The sequence below is a fragment of the Vombatus ursinus genome, unplaced genomic scaffold (genome assembly GCF_900497805.2).
Source record: "Vombatus ursinus unplaced genomic scaffold, bare-nosed wombat genome assembly UNPS02015175.1, whole genome shotgun sequence".
Classification (NCBI taxonomy): domain Eukaryota; kingdom Metazoa; phylum Chordata; class Mammalia; order Diprotodontia; family Vombatidae; genus Vombatus; species Vombatus ursinus.
The window spans coordinates 2,136,431-2,157,822 of record NW_020954953.1 but is presented as its reverse complement, the minus strand read 5'-3'; the positions used below and the strand labels follow the sequence as shown (position 1 = coordinate 2,157,822).

The window sequence follows — 21,392 nt, the reverse complement described above, 5'->3', positions numbered from 1 at the left end:
ACAAAGAGGTGATGGACTCATGATGCAGAGTGAGACAAATTGTTGGAGGTGTCCAATGTGGAGATTTGTTTTCCTTGACTATGCATATTTATTAGGAGTCATTTTTTTTTCTTCAGTTTTTTTCAAGGGGAGATTTGGGAAAGGGGATTGTAAGCAATAGAGTTGCCAAAAAAAAAAAGAAAAGAAAAGAAAGAAAAGAGGGTAAATGAAGCATTTTTAAAAGGTATAGAAGAGCATAGAAGGAAGACCAGAAGGAAACAGACCTGCAAAACAGCTTTGAAAGTTATATGTTGAATTTTTATGTATAAAGCAAATTGCACGTAATAGAGATTTGTGGTTTTGTATATAACTCTCTTTTTCTGTTCTGTTTTGTACATAGAAATGCTCATTTTATCTGTTGTTTTCTGAATTCAGAATTTTAAGGATGAAGAAAAACAGACAAAAAAGAAAATGAAATTGTGACACTGGTATCTCATTCTCTACTTTTCACTGAACCCTATGCCACCTTTGTGTAAAGTAGGAAATGGGGCTATTCAGTTCAGAAGAAGCTGAGGGAGGATTGTCCCTCATAAATTAATGCTCACCCAAATTAGGAGTTTCCAGAAATAATTTTATTTTGTTCTCAGTTCACATCTATGATATCTTCACAAGTCTCTTTTTACTTCTCCACAAATTTACCTTTCTTGTGAAATAAATGTCCAGAGACAGAGATTAGAGTCCTGAAAGCCAGTGAGGTTCAATCATTACCTAAAGGCAATAGGAATGACCATATAGAAATTTAATTTGCATTTTAAATTCCTTTTCTGCCCATTATTTTTTTTTAAACGCAGCTTTCCTGTAACATTTAGTTTTTCACACAGTAACAGCCACATTGTGCGATGACTGACTTTGATAGACTTAGCTCTTCTCAGCAATGCAAGGATCTAAGACAACTCCAAAAGACTCAAGATGGAAAATGCTGTCCACATCCAGGGAAAGAACTTTGGATTCTGAATGCAGATGGAAGCATACTATCTGTCTCCTATTCTTTTGTTGTTTTGTTTTGTTTCTTCTTTCTTGAGGTTCCTCCCATAAGTTCTAATTCTTCTTTACATCATGACTAATGTGAAAATATATTTAATATGAATGTGTAAGTAGAGCATATATCAGATTGCATGCCATCTTGGGGTGGGGGAAGAGAGCGAAGGGAAGAAAATTTAAAACAAAATCTCATGGAAGTGAATGTTGAAAACTAAAAATAAATAAATTAATTATTTTTAAAAAATTCCCCAGTTGAAAAAACAAACAAAAAAAACAAAATATCTACCTAAACCCCCTCCCAAAAAAAACCAATTTAGCTTTTCTTAGGAGTGAGGGGGACTCCTGCAAGGTAGGAGTGGTAACTGCTGTCTGATTTTTCTCAAAACCTTTTATCATCTATGTGCAACCTTCAGCATCAAAAATATAGATGGATCAGAGATCACAATGCCTGTTTGCTTCTCCTGAAATCTGCCAGTTGAAGTAAAGATCAAGTCAGTCTCTTGTTTCTTCCTGTGATGCCAGCTGCTGGAAGGCTTCGTTTTATTAGGAAGAGCTCTGGCTAATTGCATATTTATCTTTGTGCACAGAACTATCCTTTTCCTCTCATACCTGACTGTCTCCAGGCCGAAACACATAATCCTGCACTGCTGTCCCAGGGGCCTTGAGGCCACATCTAGCCCTCTAAGTCCTCAAGTGCAGCCTTTTGATTCAGTAAAAGGACCTAGAGGGCCACATGTGGCCTGGAGGCCACAGGTTCCCCACCCTTGGTAGTCTATGCCAACCTCCTAATGAGAAAGAGAAGTAGCTATCTACTTTTAGGCTGTTTGAAATAGATGAATGCTGCAGATGTGGAGAATTGCCTGTACATCATAGTCACACAGTGACTATGACTACATCATAGTCACACAACCAATGGAGAGACCAGAGAGCATGAAACTTTCTAGGAAGAAGCTCAGGTTTGGGAGACCATGGCTCATTCTTGTACTGAATGTTATAACACGGAGATCTTTCACATGAAGTGTTGTCAGAGGCAACTTAGAAACCTTCATATACTTCTAGATGTGAAGAAGGCCCCCAATTTCTTCTTACTGAAATCCTATTGGTCACTTTCCATCTTCTTGGCCATGGTTGTTTTGAAGGGGAAGCAGAGAAGAGAGGGCTGGTTGGGGTTTTCATGTTGGCCTAGAAAAGAATGGTAAGGACTGGGGTAGACTAAATACTGAATGAAAGACTCTCAGACTTGTTCCCAGTGCCTTTGTTTCTAACTAAGCCATTAGAAGAGCCTTCACTAATGTCGGCAATTTGTTTGGTAGGTGTAGGTTGTGAAGAGAATTGAATAAAGTGTAGCTACCTCTTCAAGTAGGTCTCCAATCTTAACTGTTGTTTGGTTTGATTTTTTAAAATTTGAAACCGTTGAGTAGAAACATGAGATGGTGTTTTTTTTTTTTTCCCCACTAAGAAGGGCAAACCAGTGAACCCAGATGGGAGTGCTAAGAGGGCGGGGCTCAAATGAAATGAAAGAGCCCTTGCAGGGGTAGTTAAAGGGAAGGATTTGTCCAATTTTAACTTGCCACTTGTCATTTTTCCTGCCCTTGTGGGTGAAAGAAATGAACTATAGTTGGAAGATGTCTTGGTGAGTGTTGCTAAAGATAGGTAGAAAAAGGGTTATTTTAGTCTAGAATCCATCCATCCATTTGTTTGTTTATCAGTCTGTAGTTATGTTATTTGGTAGCCCATTTTGAATGCTTGAGAAATAGGGGCAAAGAAGGGACATTAGTAAAATAGTCTGAACCCAGGAGGGGTAGCTTATTGAAAACAGACAATTGGATCTGATGGAAAGTAGGGGAGCTGGGCAGAGGAGCTCTCCCTTACATGTCTGTAAATACAGAGCCTTTGCCTCCAAAACAGGAAACCAGAGCAGCCCAATGTTTTGTACATGTGTCCTGGAAATGAATACACCGGGCAGTGTTTAGAATAAATGGAATGAGACAGATAGGACTTGCCTTCCCAGAATAGCTATGCCTGGGGTATTGGAATCAGAGAAGGGTTTAGTAACCATCAGAAGAAAGAACAATGAATTTAGGGAAGTACAGTGAGACTTCCTCTTCTTTCAAAAGAGCTTCATTCTCTGGTCTGCTTGTGAAGGGAACCCTGTTGTTCACTGAGCCTTCCCAGAAGCGTCTGCTTAAATGGAATGAAAACCTCAGCTGTTGCCTTCTGTGTTAAGAGTTTTCTGAATTTGGGGACACCTGAGTCAGCTCTTGGATTTCTACCCCTTTTGACTCCATGTAAGTAACATGACTCCTTGTTCTATGTATGGGAAACAATTCCTGGGTGTATGTGTTAGGGCAAAACTGTGGTCAGCCCAGGCATCATCTTGATTTCAGTGGAGTGTCTCCTAAAGTGTGAGTCTTGGGAAAACAGATCTTCAGCTTGGCTCTTTGTAAACCTGCTATTACAGTGACAGGATCAAAGGTGGTATGGAAGGAAATTGGGGACTTGTCCGAAGGCAGTAACTTGAAAGGGCAGTGCTGTGTACTCAGGGTGACCCTCTCCTGCTCTGAAATGGATGCAGTACTGATAGCTGTTTGGACCATCCACTGTGGGGCTGATTCAGACCGGCACAATACTGCGTTTGTGTGTGTTCTGTAAAGTTCATTTGGGGGAAGTCTTGTAGTAGCATCCCTGCCTGAGGGAGTGTGTGCTCTTTGTGCCTGATTTGCTGTCCATCCTCCCCACCCCCCCCTTCCTCTGCCGTTAAAATTCCCCTCCCTACCCTGATGCCTACAGCTGGTGGAGATCTCACTTCAAACAAAATCAACATGCTGAAGAACTATAGTAGGGATTGAAAGGAGAGCCAAGCACCGGCAAGGTGCTGCTTGTTTGAGGGCTTTCATCTTGGGGGCTTAGGGAGCCCCTCTTTTCTTGTCCTTGTGTGGAGGATATTTAATTATTGGAGAAAGCATTAATTGTGACCTTTCACATATGTTTGACCTTAATAGTAGTTATAATAATTATTATTAATTAGCCACTTCCATTCCTGTACCGAGGACACTACCACCTTCCCAATCACCCAAGTTTTCAACTTTAGAGCCATCTTTGACTCTTCTTTTCCTTTCTCCCCTCCCACCTTACATTCCCTCAGTCGTCCAGTCCTGTCAATTCTCCCTTTGAAATGTCTCTGGAATCTGTCTCTTTTTGACTCCTAGTTCAGGCCCTTGTTATGTCTTTCTGTACCATTCTAAGGGCTCCTAATTGGTCTTCCTACCACTGATGGCTCCCCTTTCCATTATGTACTTCACATTCATGCCAAAATAATTTTCCCAGTGCATAAGTCTGATCGAATCTCTGTCCTGCTCAAAAATTTTCAGTGACTTCCCTGTTGGCTATAGATCTGGCTCCAACATTTCAGGCCTAATTTAATGATTTTCCCCTTTAGAAATTCTATTCCAGGCAAGCTGGAATATTAATTATCTTTCCCCATCCTGTCTTGACTTCACCTGCTTCTACCTTTCCTCATTCTTGGAGCCGCCGCTTTCCATATCTCCACATATTGGAATCATAGGATTTGATCTGTAAGGTACCCTTAAGAGCAACTAATACCCTCCCATTTTATAGATGAGGACACTGAAATCCCAGGGGTCAAGTGGCTTAGTAAGTAGTAGAGCAGGAATTTCAGATTCAAGCCTCCTAACTCCAAATTCAGTGCTCATCTCACTACGCCCCACTGTTCTCTTCCTTCAAGAAACTATTTCCTCTGCGAAACCTTCTTAAATTTTATTAGAACACTCTGGACTGCTTCTTTACCTTAATCATATTCTACTGTGTCATATCCTTTTGTAGACAGGTCTTGTTGGATTACGAACTCCTGAGGGACATGCCATGCTGTTTTTTTAAAATTTATTTTGTATCCCTAGTGCATAATACAACTTTTTATGAAATGTAGCAGCTCTTAATAAATGTTTGTTGGGTTGAATTGACTTGAATGCCTTGTATTTGCAGAGTATTTTTCATGTTAGAGGGTGAATTTGTAGTGGAGCACTCACAGGGTCATCCCAACAGCCCTCTGATACTACCTAGTATTCCTGTTTTATAGAAATTGAAACTGAGGCTCAGAAAAATTAGGGGACTTTCCCCAAATCCACAGGGTTAGTTAAATGGAAAAGTCAGGACTTAAACTCAGATATTGTGATTTGCAATTTAGTTATTTCTACCATACCAGAGAATCACAGAATTTTGGGTCTAAAAGGAAGCTTACAGATAAATTCTTTAGTCCGATCCTTTGCTTTTACAGATGAGGAAACTGAGGCTCAAAAAGGGTAAGTGATTCACCAAATTCCATACACATATTTATTACTTGTGCTTATCACTTATAAGCATTGGCCCAGGTATAGTATACATTGGTAATGCATATATATATTTAAGTGGAAAAAGGCAAGTTTTTAATATGGCAAATATGGAGTAAGATTTGAAAATAAAATTGTTCCTTTCCAATTCAAGTGAGGAAAGGAGGAGTTGGATTTTAGGATTTCAGCTGTCTCTCTCTTTTCTTCTTTCCCACGCTTCGTGTCCTGTTAAATGACAGGAGCTAAAGCTTGCCTTCTCTGCAGGAGTTGCATGTTTCAAGTATTTCAGGTATCCACTGCATGAAGCAAGCACCCATTGTGGAGTGGAAATAGGAAGTTTTCTGCAGCAGCACGTTGGAGCAATAAGAGATAAGCAATTACTTCATGACGCTATTGCCTGGGTGTACTTTCCTTTTGACGACTCCTGGCCCCTGTTTGTAAAGCTCACTTCTGCTTTTCTGTCCGTTTTGGAGCCAAGGGAGTGTTCTTGTTAAACTCATCAGAGAGCAGCACACAGACTGGGACCTGAATTTAGTTGGCTTTTCTCCCTTTTGTTATTGAAGAAAACTACTGGGGTAATCCTGCCATGAGAGCTTACAAACAATAAAGGCAGTAAGGTGGCCCTTGCCTTATCTCTCTGATCTATGGTGATCTTTTTCTGGTATCAGGGGACATGGTAGTGAAGGAGGCTCGTAAGATGTTGTTGTGAAAAGGAAAAGAAGTCACTCAAGAGTTGAGTAATCATAGCTCTTAGACCAGGAAAAGCAGAAAGAACAGTAACTATTGTTTAAACCAGATGACTTGATATCCCTGAAGATTGGGGTTTGCTGTGATGTGACATGTTTTCTCATCCAGACTTTCAATTCTGTACTTCAACATGTTCCAAATAGGTGTCAGTTGCAAGACTTGAACCTGGACCTTTGAGTTGGCCTATCATCTATCCTCCAATACTTACTAGCTGTATGACCCTGAGCAAGTCACTTAACCCTGTTTCCTCAGTTTCCTCATCTGTAAAATGAACTGGGGAAGGAAATGACAAACCACTCCAGTGTCTTTGCCAAGAAAACCTTGAACAAAGAGTCAGGCTTGAAATGACTGAATAGCAACAACAGTCTGCAGTATATCACAACCTTAAATTTCAGTTTTGTAACACAACATAGGCAGGTGGTTTCTTTAGGGCTGGCAGCATGATAAAAAAGAGGAAGGAATCCTACTGAGAGAAGCCTTAGGTTCAAACCCTAGATGCGCACACTTAGTTTAACAGAGACAGTAGAGCAGTGACTTTGGAGTCAGAAGGACTGCCTTTGCATAACAGGTCTGTAATTTACTAATTGTGCAGGTAAGTCACATCACCTTTCTGGGGCTCAGCTTTCTTAGCTGAAAGATGAGAGAGTTAGGCTAGATGATCTTTAAGAATCCTTTCTGAATCAAAATCCTATGATTCAATGGCTCTTACTGGTGGAGGCCATGATGTCGCATCCCTGAAATTGCCTACCAGGACTTAAAGGCAGAACTGGAGTTCTGGAGATGATTTTCATAAACATTCGGTAGAGGTGGGAAAGCTGAGATATAGGCTAATAGTTTCTGATAGCTTCTCTGTCACCCTTCTTACAATCATAATCATCATCATAATAACAAAATAGCTACTTATAGCACTTTAAGGTTTTTGGTAAGCATTTTAAATGCTATCTCTTTTGACCTTTGCAACAACTCTCTGAGTTAGGTGCTATTATTAACCCCCATTTTACAGATGAAGAAATTGAGGCTGAGACAAATTGCCACTGTTCATAAGTGTCTGAGGCAGACCCTTACTTGAATTTGAATTCAGGCCATCTGGACTCTAAACCCAGGACTCTACGATGCCTTCTAAGGTTTGCAAGTGTTTATATATTGTGAGACTTGGTCCCTTATCGACACAGCCATATCCCTTCTGGGATGAGTATCGTCTTTTTATACTTTGTCTGGTCTGGCTGCTCTGCCCATATTTGTTTTCTTTAGGGTCAATTCCTTCTAGTTTCATAGTTGAATGCTCCTGTGATAATCTGACTTTGTGGGTCTTTCATCCACTTTCTGTAACTTTTTTCTTTTGTTGATTCTCATCATATTGTGAAGCAATTTAATCTTTTACCATTCTCCTCCCATAGAGTTACAAAAAAATTTGTATTCTAAACCAGTGTTGCCCTTGGCTGCCATACTTTTCCTCTTGACAAAGAGATCAAGAATACTGAAATATGAGATGATCAAGTGTTCCATCAAATGGTTTTTATTGTCTTTAGGTGCATGATAAAAAACAGCCATACCAAGCCAAGTCAACAAGAATCTATTAAGTGCCTCCAATGTGCCATGCACTGCGCTAAGCACTGGAGATACAAAAGGCAAAAGACAGTTCCTGGTCTCAAGGAGTTCACAGTCTAATGAGGGAGACAACAGAGAAACAACTATATATAAACCAGACATATACAAGATAAATTGGAGATAACCTCAGAAGGAAAGCACTAAGGTTAAAGAAGACTTGGAAGGGCTTCTTGTAGAAGGTGGGGCTTTTTGTTGTTCCGTCATTTTTTTAAGTCGTGTCCAACTCTTCGTGACCCCATTTGGGGTTTTCTTGGCAAAGATACCAGAGTGGTTTGCCAATTCCTTCTCTAAGTCATGTTACAGATGAGGAAACTGAGGCAAACAGGGCTGAATGACTTGCCCAGGGTCACCTAGCTTATAAGTGTCTGGAGGCTGTATTTGAACTTAGGAAGTTGAGTCTTCCCAACTCCGGTCCTGGTACTCTATTCACTGGGTAACCTAGCTGCCCTAGCTGAGACTTTAAGGAAATAAGGAAAGCCAGGAGGTAGAGATGAGGAGCAGAGAGTTCCAGGCATGAGGGACAACCAGTGAAAGTCCCCAGAGTCGGGAGATGGAGTATTTTGTTTGAAGAACAGCAAGTGGGTTAGTGTTGCTGGATCACAGAATATGTGGGGTGGGGAAAGGTGGGGGGTTGGGAGAGAAAGTAAAGTGTATGAATCTTAAAAGGGTAGAATAGGGTCAGGTTATGAAAGGACCCAACAACTCCTTATCAACCATCTTAAAGAGAACCTTTGGACTATCTGCTACGCCTTCCATTTTCTTCTGGTTTCACTTGGAATGAGAAATCAAGATTGTTATGATTCTCTTCCTCCAGTATGGCAGTTCTCAATTATTTTGGCCTTAGGACCCTTTTACACTTCTATAAATTAATGAGCATCACAAAGGGCTTTTGTTTATTTGGTTTTATCCATCAATATTTAGTGTCTTAGAAACTAAAATGGGTTAAATTTAAAAATTAAAAATAACAATGAATTCATTAAATTTTAGCATAGCATTTTTTAATGAAAAACAGCTATGTTTTCCAAAACAAAAATAAGTTATTTAGAAGAGTGGTATTGTTTTATATATTGTTGCAAATCTCTTTAATGTCTGGCTTGATCAAAGACAGCTGCATTCTCATATATGCCTCTGCATTCACTCTGTGAAATTGTGTTTCAGTAGTTCTAAAACAATTTTGACCTCACAGACCCTCTGAAAGGAATATGGATTCCTCAGGACTTCAGAGACCACATTTTGAGGAATGATGTTCTGATAGTATGTTCACTTCTCCTGGATAAGGATAATAACAGTGATGATGATGATGATGATGATAATGAGAGGCAGCTTAGTACAGTGGATAAAGAGTCAGTCTCAGAATGAAAATCTTGATTCATGTCCTGGGAAGAGAAGGCAGTAAGCATTTGTATGGCACCTACTATGTGCCAGGCACAGTGTGCTAAATGCTTTGCAAATATTATATCATTTGATCTTCACAACAACCCTGGGAGGTGCTATTATTATCTCCATTTTACACTTGAGAAAATGGAGGCAAACAGGGATAAGTGACTTATCCAGGGTCACACAGCTAGTAAGTGTTTAAGGCCAGGTTTGAACTCAGGTTTTCTTGACTCCAGGCCCAGTGCTTTATACATTGCACCACCAAGCTGTCTCAAACACATATATGACAATGGGCAAATCCCTTACCTTCTCAGTGCCTTAGGCAAATTTCTAAGACCGATACAGAATAGTTGTTAATTTCCATTGGCAAAAGGGATTTCCTCACTGGGAGTTCTCTATACCATGAAAATTGTAGGTCCATATCCCCCAAAAGATAATAGTAACAATAGTTTTAATAATAATAATAGCATTATTTTAATGATAATAATAATAATAGCTATATAATGCTTTAAGGTTACAAGCTTATCTCATTTGAGAATGCTCAAATACCACTTCCACCAGGAAATTTTCCTTTCACCCTGGCTAGTAGTCTCTTCTTTCTTTGAATTCTTAAAAGTACGCATTGTGTCTCTCATTTGATTCTTATAAATGCTCTGTCGAAGCATAAGAACAAGTCTGGAAGGGTGGGGAGGGGATGGCTACCCTTTTCCTTTAAGAAGTCTGTAGCTCTTCATGATGAGGTAAAAGAGCCCATTCTTTGTCTTGTTTCTTACCTAACCTTAATCACTGAATGGGTGTTGCCTCAGTCAAATTGAGACCTGGGAAAGATCTTAGCTTCAGAGGGCCAAGGTCTTCCACTGCATTTGGAGTCACCTCCAGTTGGCCTGATCTATATCTGGCCCCTGGGCCCAGATGGCTCTGGAGGAGAAAGTGATTCTGGTGACTTTGTACAACCCTTTCTCACTTAAATCCAATTCACTTTTGAGTCATGGTATCACCTACCTGATGTCACGGTCCTCTCTGAGAACTAAGGACAAATAACAACAACAGCAACAACTCCAGGCTTATATACAGATTAGGTGGAGGTCTCCTCTAAAGAGAAATGTTAGGTTCTTTCTTATTGGTCTCAGTCTTTATGTTTCTTCCATAGAGCCCTGGGGGGAAAATCACTTAAAACTTAGACTTGGCTCCTATCTGGGCTCTCCCTAAAACACAGTAGAAATGTACTCAGTGTACAATGCAGATTGGGAGTAGGATAGCTATTTATCCACGTAAAATAACTACTTAAAATACAATTGATTCACAAGTGCACATGACAAAGACTTAAAACTCAGTACAATGATGTATGATCTACATTCTCCTAGGAGGTTGGTACTAAAAACATGGGAGATTTTATGATACCTTTGAAGAGGCATTTCACTTTCACCTCAGCTCTGCAGTGTCTGAACAACTCTTTTAAGGTCTACGTCTTCTGGTAAGCCAGGTCAAGCCTTGAGCTCATTCTCCTGCCTGTGGCCACCTTTTCTTCTGAGAATCATTGTAGTAGCTGAAGTGAACATTTCCCTCCAACTAAGGGACTCAGAATCTCCTGATTTCTTGGGCTTGAATGGTTGCTTCCTAGGGCAGAAACATCCATCTCAGGATTGCTGTTTGATCACCTATGCTCAGGGAAAGAAGTACAAAGCAGAAGAAGCATTAGGCTTAGGCTTGCATAGGCAGCAGCAAATACTTTATCTACAGTGTACAAGCATTGGGATAGGGAGATAAGGGAAAACCTTCTCTTCTGATGATGGGAAGTCCCACAGAAAATGATCCATACCACATGTTCTGGAGAGAAGAAGATTAGATTACCAGTGGCCAAGCCTCTTTTCAAGCTTCTCCTCCTTTTGTCATTGGGAGAACAAGGGATTGGTGTGTTATCCCAAAGTGCCAAGTCTTTCAGCATTGATCCAGAGCCCATATGTCCCATCAGAAGTGTCCCAGGATCCCTTAGGTCAGGGAGGTTTCCCCCATTCGTTAGCTATTTTTGTGTATGTTTTGGATACTTATTAAACTGCAAATTCCTTGAAGGCAGAGACCGTACAGTATGCATACTGTTGAAGGGCATAATGCCATACCTTACACAAAGTAGTCATTCCATAAATATTTGCTAAAATACTGAAAGTAGCTGTCTTTTCTACTATAATTTGCACAGTAGAACACAATATAATGTCTAGAATAGAAAAAGAAATGAGCAAAATATCTGCCTGACTTCCTGACATTACTATGACATTTATCATAGACCTTAGAACAATTTGTAAATAGACTAGAAGCTGATTGAAAGCTTTCCATAACAGTGTAAGCCATTTATGGAAACGAGATTAAAAGGTGCCATTTGCCTTCTTTAAAAAAATCCCTTTATCTAATGCAGGGGTTCTAAATCTATTGTGTCATGGACCCCTTTGGAGTACAAACTAAGGATCCTTTCTCAGAATGTTTTTAAATGCATAATATAAAATACATAGGATTACAAAGGAAACCAATTCTATTGAGATACATCTCTCTCTGTCTCTTGGTCTCTCTTTCTCTCTCACTGTGTTTTTGTGTCTGTGTGTTAAGTTCATTGACCATAGGTTAGGGACTCTTGACTCAATGAGACTAACTCGCATTATTTCACCTTGCTAGTATTTTCTAGAAGCCGCCCTCTATTTCTGTCAAAGTCAGTCCAAGTTCCACATTTTACAGAAAATTATTCACAAAGCCATACAAACTAATGGCTCATCCATTCCATTCAGCTCTGAGGAAGATTTTCCTCTGTGCTAGTATCTCTTCTATTAAAACAGCATTGTAGTGTAGGCCATTTTCACCAGGTGCCTGGCCTATTGCAATAGTGGTCTCCTCATCAATCCATCCTCCACAGAGCTACCAGGGTAAATTTTTTTTTCTATTTACTACTTATTTTAACCAACCTGCAGGGTTGGTTTTAGACATCATTGCAAAGTAAACGTACCTTCAGCTGCACCTTTAAACCTTTGTGCCTTCAGTCTCTACTTTCGACCTCTGTACCCTCAGCTTCCTCTTTCCTTCCTTAGGGGCACCCTTTTTGCAATGTTAAAGCATAGTGCCCCAAACTCTCTATCTTCCTTCAGCAAAACTAAGCTTGAGGAAAAGGATCTGAAACTCATTTACAGTAAAGTGTAATATTTCCCAGGGATATTTGCATTTTAGGAAAAGATAAAACCTCAATTCAAGGAAATAAATCTTTTCTACACAAAATGCTTTTTAAATCTTTAAATGTCAGATAATAATTGTGGATTTTCAGGTATCAACAGATTGGTAGGAAAGGATTGAGTGGAGGGAGTCCTTCCAATATTTCTGAAGCTATCCTACTTAAGAGACCCCATGTTTGCTACCAGTGGTAACCTGTAAAGTGTCTTGGAATTGGAATGAAAGGATTTCAGTATTGTGAGACCTTAGGCAATGCAATTTAATTCGACTACAAGAAGGTCAGTTCGGATGGAACCTATAGTGAGGGAGGATGAATAACATGAAATAAGTCTAGAAAGAGAGTCTGGAGCAGATTAGAAATTATCTAATTACATTTATTTTGTATTTATATTTATTTTTATCTTATCTCAGAGGCAATAGAGAGTCACTAAAGCTTTTCGAGTTGGGGAGTGATTCAATTGTCAGTCCTGTGCTTTAGAAAGATGAGATTGAGGAAGTGAAAGACTGGAAGCATGGAGGCCAATTGGAGACTATTGTGGCATTTCAGAAGAGAAGTTATATGGGACTGAATGAAGGTGGTGTCCATATGAGTAGAGAGAACAGGAGGGGTGTGAAAGATGTTGTAAGGGATAGAGCACCTGCTCTGGAATCAGGAGGTCCCTGAGTTCAAATCTGGCCTCAGACACCTAACACTCACTAGCTGTGTGACCCTGGGCAAGTCACTTAACCTCAAAAAAAAAATGTTGCAGAGGTAGAAGTGACAAGCATTGGCAATTTATTGGCTATGAAGGATAAATAAGGGTCAGAAAATCATCAAAAAGTCTCATAGTTAGAATAGACCTCTTACTTTATTTGGTCCAATTCATATCTAATCAGGAATTTCCTCTCTAACATCCCTGGCAAGTGATCATCTCGGCTCCATTTGAACTTCTTTACTCAGTGCTTCCTCCAGGGCAGCTTATTTCAGTTTTGGACAGTTGTGATTTTGAGGACATTATCCTTACTTTGAACTAAAATCTGTTTTTGCCCCTGGGATCAAGAAGAACAAGCTTAATCCCTTTTCTAGATGACATCACTTCAAATGTTTGAAGTCAGGTATTATGTGTTCCTTAAATCTTCTCTAGATTAAACATTTTAATTCTTTCACGTGATCATCATGGAATATTTTTAGGTCTCCTCGCCATCTTGATTGTCCTCCTTTGGACAAGTTCTTGATTATGCATTTCCCTCTCAAAATATTATGCTAAGAAATACAGTATTGCGCCTAAACACAATACTCTACAGACAGTTTGACCACACTTGAGTACAAGATGACCATCACCTCCCTTGCTTTGAAAATTACACGTCTCTTAATACAGCCGAAGATCCTTGTTGGTTCATATTAAGTTTACGATCCATTAGAATCCCCTCTTCTCCTTCCCCACCAGAACTCTTGCCTGTCTAGAGGCAGCTAGCTGGTTCAATGGATAGAGAGTCGGGCCTGGAGTCAGGGAGACCCCATAGAATTATGGAACATTATGTTTAAAACATAATATTTTGCCTCAGTTTCCTCAAGTGCAAAATGAGGATAATAACAGCCATCTCCCAGGGTGAAATGAGATAATATTAGTAAAGCATTTAGCACAGTTTCTGACACACAGTAGGTGTTTAATAAATGCCTATTTCCTTCCTTCCCTTCTCTTGTCCTTCCTTCTTCCTCTTCCCTTCTCTCCTTCATAGCTGCCATTGCTATTTTAAGAACCTGCCATTATTTTGGATTGTAAGTCAACTGGATGTTATTACTTACTTTGGGAATGATCTATTAGCTCTCATATAATTAGACCTGGAAGAGTCCTTACAGGATCATAGATGATGATGATGATAGCATTTATATAGTACTTCAAAGTTTACAAAGTCATATAATTATCTCATTTGATCTTCACAACAAGTTTAAGTGATTTGCCCTAGGTCACATTGAAGTTAGTGGAGGAACTAGGTCTGAAACACAAGTGTCTCCAAACTCCTAGTTCAATGTTATTCGTGTTACGCCATAGTGAAATACACACTGATAAGGTCTCTCAGGAGGTGGTTTCTGAGCCTCTCCTTAAATACACCCACTAATAGGTGATCCACTACTTCATGAAACATCTGATTCCATTTTGAGATGCTCTAATTCAGAGGTTCTGAAACTTTTTTTTTTTTGGCGTTATGGAGCCCTTTAGCAATCTAATGGTTTTTCAGAATCATGTTTTAAAATAATTGATGGAAATGTTATATTTCAGTTAAAGGCTGGTGAAAATAAAGATAAAGGGATATTTTCTCCCCTCCAAGTTCCCAGACCCCATGAAGTCTATCCATAGATCCTAGGTTAAGAGCCCCTGTTCTAATTTTTAGGAAGTTCTCCCTCTTGGAATCTGTCTTCCTCTAGCTTTCATCTATCATTCCAGTTTTGCCGTTGGTAGTCACAGAGAGTGAAACCAATCTCTTCTATGCAGCTGCTTTTTCAGGAGCTTCTAAATAACATCTTTTTTTCTTCATTTACTTTTTTTTTTGGCATCTTTGTACATCAGTGCATCAGTAGTGGGTGTAATACTTACTGTGTAGGGCAGAATGAAAAGAAATATAGTGGTCTGAAAATGGAATGAATTGCATTGTGAAGCCATAAGAATTCTGTTCTGAGAGAGGAGGACCTTTAAGTAAAAGGCAAATCACTGTCAGAAATGTTGTATATGGGAATTCATAATCCTCTCAAAATGTTAAAGGATTGGAATAGATGACCCCTAACTTCCAACTCTAAGATTCAATAATTCTGTAGTCATTAAACATAACCTTCATGGCCTTCTTTTGTCAACTGCATCATAGATTTAGAGATGGAAGTCATTTTACAAGTTATCTAGTACACCAAGGTGAGAAAGCTGAGACAAATCTTGAGAGGTTAAATGACAGATATTAAATTTCTGGTTGGGTCCCTTGGCTCCAAATCCCAGTACTCATTCCATTGTATCATGTGACTTTCTTTTTCTCACCCTCTGTTTTCATCCCATTTGAGGACTTATTTGGATCTAGTGGACCTTTTCTGGCAAGAAACTTAGCTTTGAAGTGGTGTCTAATGCAGAGCAATCCCCTTAAGTGGTCTCACAATGAAGAAATCCATCTACATCACTGGTAAAAACTTTCAGGGAACAAATCCAATATGAGTCACTTCAGTGGCTTTAACCTGTGGCACTGAGCCTTAAATAGTAAGAGTCTTTTCATCATAGGATGGAAATAAAGTGTAACACAAAACAGTGGAACACATTTAGGAAATGGGGAAAAAAAGCTCATTGTGAAATCTATTAAAAAGATGTCTTTTCATGAAGGGTTTAGCTGGAATTGCTATGCAAGTGAGAGCATTTGCCAGATATGGGCACTTCAGTCTTCATCTGGAAGGATGCTCTTTTTCCAAAACCATATGGCTGAGGAAAAGTTCGGGCACTCAAAATTGGAAAATGATGCAATGGGATGACACATTAGTCCAAAGAGCTAAACAAAGGGTCCAATCTAAGTAGTGCAATATCCTAATAATCCGAAGCAATATCCTAATGGCTGCACCAAATCTCATCCTTTTGGTGTTTTCATTTAGATTCAGGTTGTTGTTCTGTAATGTGTACATGATTTCTACATACCTGCTTAATTACCTAGCACAAATGGCCTGGATTTCAGTTATTCTGGCCTCCACCACAACATTAGACTGTCATAAATGAGGGGCACAATGGTTTTCAATTACACTAATGCTTACTATTGTGATTATTCCTCAGCAAAGTAACAAAAATGGGAAAATATCACAGTTCAAGTTTGCATTTACTTCGTTGGGGGCACAAATTAGAATCTTAGCACCTTCTCCCTCCCCTCCTTTCCCCTCCCCCTATTTCACTTGTTTAATACTTAGCTTATTTAGGGGTTTAAACAACTTTTAAAGATCTGTTCTAGAGTAATTAACAGTTAAATATGACAGTTTCAATAAACACAACAAAGGGAAGGAAATACATTCTCAAGAAGACTGTAAATTAGTCCCTAATTTGGAGAGGGGTTACCAACTTATTAATCTATAAACATTTGTGAAATCAGCTACTTTCAAAAGACCGGGTGGTATATAGTATGGAAGAGCACTGACTTCGAAGGCAGAAGACTTAGCTGCTAGGTTCAAGTCCTTTCTTCTTCCCCTATTTGTTATAGGACCTTGGCTAAGCCATTAGTTCCCTCTTCTGTAAAATGGAGGTAATAATACTTTTCCTATCTACCTCACAAGGTTGTTAGGCATAATGTTTTATATTAAAATGAGCTATTTATGTTAATCATAAGTCTTTAGAACTTTAGAATCATGACAATGACAACAACCTTGGGATGTAGATACTAGTACTATCCCCATTTTACAGATAAAAAAATGAGGCAGAGTTTAAGTGACTTGCCCAGGGTCACCCAGCTAGTAAGTACCTGCGGCAGAATTTGAACTGAGGTCTTCCTGATTGGATGTAGGTCCAACACTCTATACATTATTCCACTATAGGGATCATCTAGTCCAGTGCGTCTTAAATTATGGGTTGCGACCCCATATGGGATCGAGAAAAATTTGGTAACAGTAAAAGGTTTCTGAATGTACAACAACCAAAAATTAATTAAAAATCAAACATATAATGAATCTGAGGTGTTTCTGGCAGTGCTTTGCTTTGCTTAACTTCACTTCAGCCTTGGTTCTGAACACAAAACATGTGCACTTTGCACTGCACATTCCCTCAGGCCATGCAATGCCAAGAAACACTGCTGAAATGCAAAAAGGGGTTGCCAGTGTAAAAAGTTTAAGAAGCCCTGATCTAGTCTAGGAATTCTTAACCTGGAGCATAAGGGATCTGTGCCTTAATTTAAAAAAAATACTCATTTTTGAATGTATTGTTTGGGATTTGTATATTTTATTTGATAAGGAAAACAGTAAATCTCTCAAGATTGTGAGGCATGTGTTAGACTTGTTTAATGCATTTTTATTAATGTGCTTTGAAAGCAAATGTTACCTTGTTTAAAAAAAAGAAATGTGAAAATATTTAGGTTAGAGAAGATCTAAGTGTTTTTTTTATCAAATCTCTTTAAAAATTATATAGTTTTTCCCACTTAAAATATATTTTTGATAATTATATTTCAATATAATTGGTTTCCTTTGTAATCTGATATATTTTATGCATTTGAAAACGTTATTTTGAGAGGGGGATCTATAGCCTTTATCAGACTGCCAAAGAAGGTCATGACAAGAGGTTGAGTTACTTAAGAAAGTGATTGTCTTCTCCTACTTTCATTGTTGTGTCTATTTATCAATTTTCTTGATTGTATCCCCAGGTAGGATGTAAGTTCCTCTTATCGTTTTTTTTTTCATTTCTGTATTTGTATTAACAATGTCTTACACATAATAGACCTTTAAGCTTGTTGATATGAATGAATAGAATTGAATAGAATATGATCTCTGGAGGTGAAGAAGGGTAGTTTTTATCTAAACCTTACAGAGTACTTTGTATGCAGTAGGCACTTAGCCAATGTGTATTTAATTTGAAAGGAAGTATGTAGAGCCCCCTATTACAACTGAAGTGATCTCACTTATGAAGAAACCTCAGAGGATGGAATTTAATTGGCTAATCTCTTGCCTATACATTTGGCAGACAGACAATTTTAGACTATAGTTGTCTACAGCATTTCATCTGGTCAACAGCTGATCTTAATGACCTCAGTTTAGGCTAGAGGATGAGCACTTTTCATAAGAAAAGGAAAAAAAAACCATAGCACTAAATAACTACAACAACGTTATTACAAAATACTTTCATTTACATTAACCCATTTGAGCTTCATAACAATCCTGCGAGGTAGGCATTCTTAGCTCCATTTTACAGATGAAGAAACTAAGTCCTGGAAGGAGTCTCCTAAAGACACAGTCATCTAGTAAGAGACGGAATTGGGACTGGAAGCCAGGTCTTCTGACATAAAATTCAATGCTCTTTCCACTGTATCTCACTACTTATCCCCATATTAACATGTTCACACCGATAAAGCATTTAGGTGTCACAATACGTAGAGTGCAGTGCTTGGAGTTGGGAAGACCTGAATCCAAAGCCCATCTTAGACACTTGTCAGCTACGTGACTTTTGGGAATTTGCTTAACCTTTCTTCCTAGCTTCAATTCCTAATCTTTGTAATTACAGTGAGGTTGAACTCCAAGGCCCCTTCCAGTTCTAAATCTATACTCCCAATATCCCATACTTATTCCATTGTGCTTATTCCATTGTGGTTCAGCAGGACCACCTCCCTAACTAGCATGAGAAAATTTGGTGGAAAGGTGGGGAGGGATACATTGATTATCCCACCCACTTAAAAGAAGATTCTTAATTGAATCAATCAACCAGAACTGATGTGAACAAAGCCTATACCTTCCTTGAATCAATCAGTCATTTCTGAAAGACTTGGTCATGCCTCAAGGACTTTTTATGAAAGGAAGGGGTTGTCTCAGAAACAAATTACATGCCTGGAAGTAGAGAGGAAGGAGTGAAGTCATGTAAAGCTGAGCTGAGAACCAGCAGCCCTGGGGCAACCAGTGAAAGGAGAAAACGAAGGTAGGATTGGGGAGATGTTGAAGAGGGCCATTAGCTTATCATCTTGGAGCAGGAGATCTAGGCTGACTATTACCAGGGTACCCATCTACTCAAAGACTGAAGGAAGTACTGAGAAAAGGTCTGCTCTGTTTCCAATTTCTCTCCCAGCACCTACTGACACTATAAAATTATCTGTCTTGTTGCCCAAATGTTTCTAGTAACCTGGATTTTGCCCCAACCACAGAAGAGCCTGGCGTTAAATAGAAATAGATATAGATGTAAGTTTAGGGAGAGAGTCAATCTGTGCTTTAAAAGTTAGGAATTTCTTACATCGTGGGGATGGGTGTTGAACAAATGCTATTCAAGTCATCATTTTTTTTGTCTAAATGACCTACAGCTGCAGAGGAATGAGCTATGGTGACTTTTGGGGGTCATTATATTGATCATGATTTTCAATGAATTAATTACTATAACTATAGTAACTGGGCAGCTAGGTGGCACAGTGGATAGAGCACTGGGCCTGGAGTCAGGAAGATTTATCTTCATGAGTTCACATCTGGCCTCAGCTGTATGACCCTGGGTAAGTCATTTAACCCTGTTTGCCTCAGTATCCTCATCTGTAAAATGAGCTGGAGGAGAAAATGGCAAACCAATCTAGTATCTACTATATCTGCCAAGAAAAATGAGGTCACAAAGAGTTGGACGTGACTGAAAATCAACTATAACAAGGTGTTACTTAGGTAAGAATTCTGCAGTTGGATTGTGAGAAACTGTGTAATATAGCAAAATGAATAGAGTTAGGAGGCTTGAATTCTGGATCTGCTATTGATTAGTGCTGTAACTTTATGTGAGTAGTGGTTTACTCAGGGTGGATATCAGTTTCCACATCTATCTACATTATCATTATTATTATTATTATTATTGTCATCATAGCTAACATTTACATAGCACTTACTATGATCCAGCCACAGTGCTAAGGGTTTTATGATTATCTCATTTGATTCTTACAATAATCCTGGGAGGTAGGTGCTATTGTTAACCTCATTTTACAGATTAGGAAACTGAGGCAAACAAGGTTATCAATATTAGAATATGTTTTTTTGAGGGTAGGGGCTGTTTTATTTTTTATTTTGAATCCCTAGAACCTAGCACACTGTCTGATACATAGTAGGTGTTTAATAAATGCTTGCTTTTCTATTGATAAGCTAGATGACCTTTTAAATTCCCTCTCAGGCCTACACATTTAAATCCCTTTATAATGACTTGAAGGAACACATGACCTGTTTTCCCTTGATGATAGCCAATTACCATGAGTTGGGTGAAGGGGCCTGGGCTTCTCTCCTTTCAGTCCTCTGTAATGCTTTTCTGGCCAGAACTGGTTTTCTCTGTACAATTCAAACTGCCAGGGCTTTCTGCAGTCTGATTTTCAACTTGATTAATCAACTAGACCAGCTTTTATGTAGGTAATGGGAAATTAAGGAGAGAATGTATACTCTGAAGGTTCAGTAAGGATTGGAATCCTGTAGTGTTTCATCTCTTGAGCACTGACTAACATTCCAGGCCTTTGTACAAATTAATCCCCTCGACTGGAACACAGATTCTTGTAGTTATTTTGAACTAAGAAGTCAGCACAGGAGCACGAAAGAAAAGAGATTACATCTGTCGCATAACGTGGGTAAGTGAATCAAAGGTGGTGGGAGCCCATTGATTTTAACAGGAGTGAATCACTTACCTCATTCAGAAGCTCTGTGTAGAATAGCCACCTATACTTGGTCTGGAATGCTGCCTGTATACTCTAGATCGTCTGCCCAATCTTAAGAGATACTTGCATGGAATCATAGACTGTGTCTGAAATGGTGATGTCCCCACTAAGTAGTGCGCAATATCTTTGGAACTCAGCACAACAGTCTATGAGACATATGCATAGATGTCTTACATAGCATGTGGCAGTAAATGAAAGACCATGGCTAGGCTGTTATCTACAGTGTCAGCTGGAGCTTTCCACACCAAAATAAATATCTTACAATGGCCTTCTGAGGCCCTGCTTTAGGGGATTGAGAGCCAAAAGAGCTCAGGGATCTCTGCAACAGAATCATGACATTTCAGAAGTAGTATAGACCTTGGAGATCATCTAACTAATTCAAGTCTTCTTGACGTCAGGCCTGGTGCTCTATCCCCCGTACCATCTACCTGCCCAAATGAGGACTAGATGGTATCGTAGGTAATTCTAACATTTTATTAGTCTTTTTATAATTCTTAATCTTGTGTTTTTTAAAAAAAATATATCCATAAAAGTTACTATTGTGTGAAATGAAAGGACACCTTTTGTGACTTAACGTGTGTGTGTGTGTGTGTGTGTGTGTGTGACAAACCCTTTTTGCAGTCTGGTGAAGACTATAGACCCCTTCTCTGCACAGTGTTTTTATCTACATTTGTAACTGAAAGAAGTGCTAAATTTTAGTTAGAGATTAGTGAAAATAAAAATGAAAATTTTTTTTTCTCT

At 39.0% G+C, this 21,392-nt stretch overlaps 1 protein-coding gene across 4 annotated transcripts in view; it reads left to right on the top strand.

Annotated features, from left to right (window-relative positions):
- The first annotated feature begins 3,175 nt into the window (after positions 1–3,175).
- Positions 3,176–21,392, top strand: part of LOC114031544 (interactor protein for cytohesin exchange factors 1-like) — a 193,332-nt gene continuing 175,115 nt past the window's right edge. For all 4 annotated transcript variants that reach the window (XM_027846686.1, XM_027846690.1, XM_027846688.1 and 1 more), the window contains exon 1: positions 3,176–3,308. The gene's annotated coding sequence lies outside the window, so the exon portion shown is untranslated. The remainder of the gene's footprint in view (positions 3,309–21,392) is intronic.